The sequence below is a fragment of the Capsicum annuum genome, chromosome 8 (assembly GCF_002878395.1).
Source record: "Capsicum annuum cultivar UCD-10X-F1 chromosome 8, UCD10Xv1.1, whole genome shotgun sequence".
Classification (NCBI taxonomy): Eukaryota; Viridiplantae; Streptophyta; class Magnoliopsida; order Solanales; family Solanaceae; genus Capsicum; species Capsicum annuum.
The window spans coordinates 96,918,851-96,929,304 of NC_061118.1; the positions used below are offsets into that span (position 1 = coordinate 96,918,851).

Here is a 10,454-nt window from a genome sequence, read left to right on the forward strand (position 1 = left end):
TAATCTTTTTATTTATTTATTTATTTTAGTAAATTTAAATTTTAAAATTATTTTTTTCTTATATAGAAATACTAATATTTAAACTTAACTTTAAATTTTTAAAGTACAAAATTAATAAAATAAATTTCTAATGATTATTTTCTTAGAATTTGTGTTGGGTCAATATGTATCAAGTTAAAAAGAAATAAAGAAAAACATATAGTAAAATTTTATTTATTGTGAAAGATAAATATAATGCACTATCCAATAATATTTAATAATATTATATTTTTCATATGCAAATATAACATCCCGTATTTAATTAATATACTATTCCGGTGAATTATCGATGATTACTATTGGATATGATAAAATTATATTAATTTTTATAGTAATAACATAATCAATCGCTCTTAATTAATTATTATGTGTCATCTAAGTATTAAGAAAATAAATAATATTTAATGAAAAATAAAATAGACATAAAATGCGAAATTAACTCTGAATGTTTTAAATTAAATTTTCGTCTTCCGAATGATGATTTTACTATATCACTCCTTATTATAAGTCATTTATGTATTAGAAAAATAAGAATAACAAAATGATATGTCAACATAAAATATTTGATTAACTAGCAAAATTATATTAGTGCCACATAAATTAGGACAGGACAGAAGAAGTTATTAAACAACATATATTATTTGAAAATGAAATAAAAAGTACTGTAAATAACAATAATTAACAATTTTTTTTAAAAAAATTGACTGATTTCTGCTTCAGCTGCTTCAATCATGATTTTAATGTACAATGATGTTTAAAGAGGGTAAAATGACATAATGAGATTTAAAGAGGAAAAAATGTATGTAGTAAAGTGAGAAGAATAAAGCATAAGTAAATTTTATTACTATATTTTAAAGAAATTAAAGAAAAAAGGTATAAAGATTATTTGCAAAAGATTTTTACCAACTAATTTGAATATAAATAAAGTAAATTTAATTACAAAAAATGTGTATCTATCACAAATTTGCTACCAGACACTTCACACTTTCTTAATATTAGCAAATTTTCTATCAAATATGTGTAGCCATCTCTCTCAACTTTTTACAGCTCCTCAATATTAATTAACATTTCTCTGTTTTAAAAATAAAATAAAGAAAAGAAAATCTCAACTCTTCCTTCTTTATTAAAAAACAACACTATATTCTTGTGTTAAAATTAATAATTAAACAAAACAATAGCGAATCTAAGGTGTGTATTCTCTTTATCGGGTAAATTTACATGATTCTTAATCTTTGCGATATTGAAAATCAATAATTTGCTGGATATTTGATTTAAGTTATTTCATCAGATTTACGCCTTTTTTTTTTATATTTCTGATCACAAAATTCAACAAGAAGGTTAAAAGAAAGTTTCAATTGTGATCTTCTCAATCCAATCATACTAATAAAAATATTTTACTGATCAAACTTTTTACTCAAAGATAAATTTTAAAACTTAAAACTTGCAAGGACGGGCCTTGCACTTCTAGCTACATAGAGGAGGGAGTTTTGGACGACCAATGACAAATTGTTATTAAGCTCAAAATTCATGGGCAATATTAATATTTATTCTATTGTCCTCAACATAATTCTGGAAAACTACTTATTGAGAGCTCATGTCTGCAATTTAAGGTTAGTTATTCTCAAGTTTTTGCTTAATCCTATTTCTGCTCTCTTCAAATTTCTCAATTTCATTTGTTAATTTCATTGTTGTTGTCGTTATTATCCATCTTGATTTTGTCATTATATTTTTTCATTTATATGATCTATTTTTCTGCATTTTTTGTTCTAATAGAAAATACAAAAAGATTCATCAATACTCATATTTTTCTGCACATTTCTTGGTTTGCTTTTGTTTACCTGGTACTTTTGTAATTTCAAATAAATTTTTTATTAGATAATGTTATATAATGCATGTTAACTTCTTAGTAACCGATCTTGTTTTAGATGGAGAAAGTGTATAACTGAGGCTAGCAATTCCTTTTATTTTTGTTCCTTGTAACTATACATCTTCTTGATGTCATTTTTTTTAAATGGAACACCTTCATAAAAAAATAATAGCTTTTTGATGTAGGGAAAAAGTTCTGGGAAGAACTTGAATTGCACAGACGAGAAGCGGTGGCTCCTGTAGATAATGATAGTAATAGGACAGAAGAATATCCGTATTCGATTTCGATATCCGGGTTGGAATTTCAGGAGAAAGGGAGAATGCTGGTGTTTCCATGTGGGCTTACATTAGGGTCCCATATTACAGTTGTTGAGAAGCCACGGAAGGCGCATCCGGAGTATGAACCGAAGATATCTTTGTTAAGAAATAGCCAATATTTGATGGTTTCACAGTTTATGAAGGAGTTACAGGGTCTGAAGACGGTTGATGGCGAGGACCCACCGAGGATTCTCCATTTCAATCCGCGTTTGAAGGGTGATTGGAGTGGAAAGCCTGTGATTGAGGTCCAAGGATACTGAGAAAACTGGTGAGATAATGAATTTGGTTTATTGATTTAACTTTTAATTGTTTTATTGAGTGTAAACTTAAATTTCTGTTCATTGATGTTTAATATAAGTTAAAAATCTGTACTTTAGGCAAATTATGGGGTGGGGTAGGGGAATAAAAGCTTATGGTAATACATCTGTCTGTTAGAAGCTTGGCTATTGATTTTGAAGTATTAAAGGAAGAAAGATTAACTGAGAATGCGTTGTTAGTTGTATTATCTGTTGTACTGTGAATTAGTTTAGTGTATGGTATCTTTTGCAGTTGATAGGCAGGTTAAATGTGAGAACTGGATTCGAGATGATGACGACAATCAGTCCGAGCAATCAAAGTCATCATGGTGGTTAAACCGACTTATTACAGGGCGGACAAAGAAGATGTCTATTGATTGGCCATATCCATTTTCAGAGAATAAGTTATTTGTGCTAACTCTTAGCGCTGACTTTGAGGGTTATCACATAAATGTTGATGGAAGGCATGTGACCTCATTTCTGTATCGAACTGTGAGTAACATACTTTTACATTCAAGTTCATACTGGATTATTAAATAGGACTATTCTTAAGGTTGTTCTTTCTTGTGCTGTTAGGGATTTTCCCTTGAGGATGCCGCTGGTTTGTCACTGAACGGTAACATTGATGTTGATTCAGTGTTTGTTGCCTCCTTGCCAGCAACACATCCTAATTTTGCACCTCAGAGGCATCTTGATATGTCAAACAGATGGAAGGCACTGCCTCTCCTTGATCAGCCTGTAGATCTGTTCATTGGTATTCTTTCTGCTGGCAATTATTTTGCTGAGTGAATGGCTATAAGAAAGTCTTGGATGCAGTATCAGCTAATCAAATCGTCTAATGTTGTCACTCGATTCTTTGTTGCATTGGTAGGTTGACATATTGGTAGCGCATGAACCCTACTGGAAATTTCTGTTGCTATTAGCATTGACATTGGTATTGGTAAAATTTTATTTAATTTTGAGATGGATTTTGACAGCACGAGAGAAATAAGGTAAATGTGGAGCTAAAGAAAGAAGTAGAATTTTTTGGTGATATAGTCATTGTTCCTTATATGGATCATTATGACCTCGTGGTTCTGAAAATTGTTGCCATCTGTGAATATGCGGTATGATTTTGGATTGCCCATGAACCTTGACATTAGTTTTGTCCCCAAAAAGTAACCTCATATATATGTTTGGTTTTTTGCAGGTCTGTGTAGCATCTACCAAAAATATCATGAAGTGCGACGATGATCCTTTGTGAGGGTGGATGATGTTATCAAGGAAGTTAATAAAGTGCCTGAAGATTGGAGCTTATATATTGGAAATATCAATTTCCACCATAAGCCTCTGCGTAGTGGTAAATGGGCAGTGACATATGAGGTAATAATTTGGATCTTCTTGTGGGTTTCTTCCTCAAAATCTCTACCTCATATTAAAAGATCCAAATGCTTCTAGATAGTTTTAGTCTTTTGTGTTTTCTTTATATTTTGGATCTTTTTGCGAAAATTCTGATTTTACCACTAATCCTAGAGTCTGAATCACACTTTGGTTACGGATAAAGGGATTCCAACCATCTTACTATATCCATCGGTGTACTTTTTGTTTCTCCGACATAACACCAAGGTCATAATTTTTCAAAAGTAAACTTGGCGGAGAAGAACTTGATAGATGAGACTTGAGAGAATGGTCATTTAAAATTACGACTAACATCAATATTCTCATGAATTGGACTTGAACATAACGAAATGGATATAGAAGATTCATATATATGATGAACATAAATTATTGGAGATTAACACGAAGTTGATGATGACTGATCAACTATATTTTTGTAAATACAGGTTTTTTGTGGATAAGGTACCAATAAGGATATATAAGAATGCGAATCACACGAACAATTTCTTTCCTGCCCAGAGGCCATTTTATGTGGTTTCTAGCATATGGAATGCAGATAATTGGGCCTACTAGAGGAGGCTTAGAAAAGATAAACTGGAAAAATGCACCATTTGTAGCATCTTATAACAAATTCACTATAGATGCTTGTACATGGAAAAATCCTTACCCTGCTTGTGTTTCCACCACGACACAACACTGGTGGGATCAATACAATGCTTGGCACTTATCAAGTAAACAGAAGATTGATTATGCTTGGGTCCGGAGGAACTTTGTGGTTTACAATTATTGCCAGGATACTCTGAGGAACCGTTACAAGCCTCAGGAGTGTTGGTTAAATCCATTGGACTAATATAATAAAGAAGATACTAGATTAGATTCTTTTGAGAGGGGGAAATTGTAGTATTTTGATTTTTAGTGTATATATTGGACTCTGTCCTACTTATTCGAGATTGAGCCATAGTGGATCCATCGATTGGTACATTGTAATCCATCTATTGGAAAAAGCATAACGTTACTACTATTGGAAAGTGAAAGAGTTATTCTTAATGTAATCTTTAAATATGTAATGTTTTATTCAAGGAAGTTAGATTTCTGTTTCAATTAGTTGTTTAAGAAGTAAGGGCTCCTCTGATCCAACTTCTGTAACATAGCATCTTGTATGTTTCCTAAAGATCGTTATCATGTTATATAAGAAATTAGATGTATAAAGATTCCTTCTCTGGATCATGTCGTATTTTTTATAGAGTAATTATAAAGTAGTATTATTCTGTCATTGATATTATGTGGTTTAATTTGTCAGAAAATCGAAAGATGAACTTAGACAAGGGAGAAATATGCTAGAGTATCAAAGAGGAGTTGCAGAATATGTTGAAAGTTAAAATTTTAATTCAATTCAACTTGTAGGACTGTTGAGATGAGTGAAGAACACGGTGAAATTGACGAATGCAGTGAGTTCGGTACATCTGTAACTTTGACATGTCACATAGCATTAAAGTTATGGTAATAGTCTTTGTTTAGTAATATAATTATTTGAATATAAATATGGTCAATTTTTTTATGACTTGCAGGGAAAGAAGCTTTCTGGAAGCAACTTAATCTTACTTCTAAACAAATGTCGAATAGTAACAAGCTATTTATGTCTTATGGTATTGTTATGAGAGAATTTTGTATTGTTTTTTGAATTTTAGCAAAGCTGTTGACCGCTTTTCTCCCAAAGTAAATCATTCACATAGTTTATAGAAGTATTTTTTTTCCTTTTTCGACATTGTAATACAACTTTAGCTCTTGAGAAATAGTCTTTCTACCTTTCATGGTAGAAGTAAGCTGTGTGTGCACTCTATCCTCAAACCATACTTGTAGGTTGTTGTTTTATAACTTTATGAAGGTTTTTCTGCATTTTGAAGGCGATGTAAAACTTCTCGTACGCCGTTTTCTGAGGATAATATGGAGATAGACAATCTAAGTGGGAACTATCATACATATTATTTGAAACATATGGAAAACGTGATTAGAGTGTACATTCAACATATTGATATGTACATATTTTTGTGTTCTAAGGTGCAAAACAACTCGACATAATCTGTTGGTTTATATTTTAAATCTATCATACAAAGTCTTTTTGCATAATGCTTCTTAATTTGGTTTGAATTAAGAGGGTTGTTTCTTTATGGGAGAAAATTCATCAACAATAACATACTCAGTGTATTTTCAAAAAATAAATAGTTTCAATTCAATTTCAGGTTTACACCTCAAAATATTTGTAGCAAATAAAAAGTTACTTCGAATTCTTCATGTTGGGCCCATGCTTATCTAGTTTTTTTTATATAGAAAGGTGAGTTATGGGACGATCAAGGGCATTATAGTCATTTCACAATATAAATTCATCATCCAAAATTCATCTCTTTTTGTTGGGCCCCATTTCCCATTCAATCTTCTCTCTCTTTTTTAAAATGCTTTACTTCTCACCCGAGCTATATAAATTATATCCCCCCCCCCCCCCCCCCCCCCCCCCCCCCCCCCGCCCCCAAAAAAAAATCACAAAATAATCTACAACTTAATGTTTATTATACTTAGGAGTGGACATGGTATGGTATATATGAAATACCATGCAAAATCAATAAATTTTATATCGTGGTATGAATGTTATGGTATTTGGTAAGAGTTTTAAATTATTTTGGTATTTGATACGGTATTTGAAATTTATGCAATAAATATCAAAATATCATATACCGCACCAAAGTTTTTTGATAATAGAGGTAATACATCAAAACCTCCCTAAACTTGTCTGCCCAACTTACTTTAACACTTAAACTAACCTTCTATTTATTTACCGCCTTAACATTTTTAAAGTGAATTAATTTCAACCCTAATGCTGACGTGATATTTTAAAAAAATAAAATAAAAATAATGCGTGAATTTTTTTTATTTTTTATGAGAAAATAGCCAAAAGCCCCCCTACCTTTACCCCAAATTCCAACTATATACCTATACTTTTTGGGGTCCAATGACTCCCCTGAACCATTTTAAAATGGATTTATTTCCCCCCCTAAATGCTAAGGTGGCACGGAAGGTATAGTGCACTCTCTTTGAGAGAGTGAAGACATTTTAATCCCTTAAATTTTTAATTTCTCATGTTTTTTGTTTATTTTTCAATTGTCTTCTTTCTCTTTTCTTTCTTTAACACCATGACTTTTCTTTTTTAACACCATAGCTGCTTTTCTCTTCTGTGTTCTTTCTTTCTTTCTTTCTTTCTTGTTTCTTTTCTTCAACAAAACAACATGACTGCTCCACACACACACCAAGTAAATTATTCGCAATTTTATAAAAAATAACTCTATTAACCATTATTTTAACACACACCCCAAATGGATCTATCTTCAATTCCATCAAAATAATAAAATTAACAATTATTTCAACACAAATGCAAAATGGGTCATCTTCCATTTCATCAAAATAACAAAATTAATAATTATTTCTACAATTAGTGCAATATTTAAAATATAATTTGTGGACGGCTTGCACCATTTCTACACTACTACAACAGGCTGTGCTGATGGTACAGATGCAACAGCCAAGTGGACTGCTTTTAACTAATGAAGGCTCTAACTAGAACATGGTTGATACATAAAAACACCTCAAAAGAGTTGGGTAATCGAAAGAGGAAGGATTCAATCTCGGGGAAGAATTGGGTAGTGACAAAGAGCTATTGGAAAAAGTGTTCAGTACAAAGAGCCATTGCACTTTCGATTAAAAAAAGTTGCAGTTTATAGTTTTTTCTCAACCTGTGATGGCTAGAGAGTTGCAACCAAAACTACCAAGTGTAAAATTGAAGAAACTTTGATTTGTTTGTTTCATAAATAATCAGCGAGGCCAATTGGCAGGGTAGATGTCTGGAAATGAGAAGTGAGCATAGTTGTTTGATATGGAAGGGACTGAATTACTCCCTGTGGCACATGAATCAGATAAGAATGGGTGTTTTACCCTCTCGGCCATTTTAATACTTGGAAATTGCAGAATCCATTTTCAAAGTATGGGGGAGGGAAAAAGAAAAATAGACAGAAAAAAAAAAAAGAATATATATATATATTAAAGAATAATAATTAATTTTTTTATATAAAAATATAATATTATGTGGAAATTACGTGGCATTACATGACAAGTGCGTGTTGCTTACTTTCCATTACACATCTGGGTGTCAGTTTTCAGGGGGTAAATTCCACTTTATAATAGTTCGGGGGTTGATAGGACCCCCACAAAGTATACGTGTGTAGTTGGAATTTGGGGTAAAGGTTAGGGGGACTTTTGGCCATTTTCTCTATTTTAAAAGCCTACTAATATTATATATATATATATATATATATAATAGAGAAAGAAAAAAAATCCCTCCTTCCTCACCCATCCCACCCGCCAACACCCCCACACCACTTCTCCCTTCAACTGCCATATCCACCACCAGTCCCCCATTCCCCCACCGTCACCAGTCGCCCCTCCCATCAAAGTTGCCCCCCTCTAATTTCTCCTCCTTCAATTCGTTAGATCAATAAAAAAAATTGAATTTGAAAATTAAAAAATTTACATGATTTGGATGTTTGATTGTTGATTTTAGAGAATTTTGTGTTGATTTGATCGAATTTATCACGTGGGTTGAGTTTTTATCATTATTTTATGGTAGTTTTCGATGATGGTGATGGCATTTTTTGGCAAAAATTTGCCCAAAAATCTGAGGTGTATATGTGCAGGTGTAGTTGTATGGGGATGGATGGGGTGTGTGCAGGTGTGGCTGTGTGGGGGTGGATAAGGGTGGATGGTGGTGTGGCTGTGTGGGGATAGACGGAGGTGGATGGGGTTGTGGTTGTGTGGGATGGATAGGGGAGGATGGTGGTGTAGCTGTGAGGGGGTGGACTGGGGTGGATGGAGGTATGGCTGTGTGGGGGTGGATGAGGGTACGTGCAGGTATGGTGGTTGCGGGGAGGAGGGGTGGTTATGAAGAAGATGGAAAATGGGGTTTGATGTTCCGGCTTTTGACGGAATATTTTCGGCCTTTTTCTAAGGATAATTATATGTTTTCAAGCAACCATTGTTGTCTTTAACTTGGTATTTTAATGTTTTCAGGATTTGATTGTTGGTTGCGTGGGGGAAGCTTTTGAAGAAGCCAATAATCCAGTCCCCCTTGTGGTTTCTAATGCAACCACCAATACCCCCGATACCCGAGTTGCCGAGGCAAGCCCCGTCAGTGTTCAGCTTGTATCTGGTATTCACAGGAGGTAGCCAGCGAACCTTGATACAGATTTCTTGAGGGGATGAGGGGATGGAAGTGGAAGAAGAGAAAACTCAATAGCATTAGCATAAGCATTTCGAAAGGATGGGATGATATTTTTATTATTAAAAATCCTATTGTTTCTGCATTTCCATAATTCCCACAGGAAGAAAGCGACAAGAACAAGGAGGCTGATATTATGGTCTACCATAGCATTATTGGACCAGTCTCTGATGGAATGCAGGAGGTTATTTGTGGTGAGATTGGTTAAAGTAGGTGTGGAGCAGCCGAGTTTTTGGAATAAGCTAAGCCAAAGAGTAGTCGAACGACCACAAGACCAAAAAATATTCATTATATCTTCATGGCTATTCAGGCAAAATTTACAGGTAGGGTCGATTGGGACACCCATTCGATGGAGAGTAAGATTGCCTATTGTGTTGAATAAGCCACAGAAAATGCTCAATTCAAAGTAAAAAGTGATTAAACTTAATTAAAGGTAACTTCAGAAAATGATCAAAATAGGCCTGTGAGGACGACGAAAAAGTCATATCCTTACTTATATATATTAGTAATTTATCAACTACATCATTTGTATTTATACTAGTTTCATGAGGCCCGGGCTTGTGATATAAAAATAATAATTTAAATTTAAAAATTATAATTTATATTATATCTTTTACTTTATACTTAACATAATCTAATGACCGACGTATTAAATGTATTTTTTTTATAAGTTTTATAATTATTAAAGTTCTTAATCACATAATTGAATAATTTTAAATAAATTTTTATTTGTTCAGAAGAAAGTATTATTGGAGAATTAGAATATATCAAAAGGACACAAGTAATTTAATATTTTATAAAATAACATGATGATATTTTAATAATGGCAATTCAATGATAATAAAAAATAAAAAATATTGATATTTTAATGAGTTTGTGGGTATGTAATTTCTTTGCTATAAATAGAAATAAATTTATCTTGATATTTATTATTTTATTTTCTCCTATTCTTTCATGTGATAGGAGTTTTTGCAAAATTTATTTTTTTCAATCTAATACAACAAAATATTTCAATGACTTCAAGTATATACAAAAATGGTTACAACCTTAATTTAGAAGATTTACATAAACCAACTTAATGGTGATCTATAAAAATATTAAATAATAATTAAATTAAATTAATAGATTGTTCCATTTGGTCCATTTACTTGTCATGTTTATTATTTATGTGCCCTTTAAAAAATATTCTATTCATCCTATTTTAATTATTGATTTATCTTTTTTCCATGTTCGCTAAA

At 32.2% G+C, this 10,454-nt stretch overlaps 1 pseudogene; it reads left to right on the plus strand.

The window, feature by feature from the left end:
• Positions 1-1,927: 1,927 nt before the first annotated feature.
• Positions 1,928-5,656, plus strand: LOC107879014 (annotated as a pseudogene).
• Positions 5,657-10,454: the final 4,798 nt, after the last annotated feature.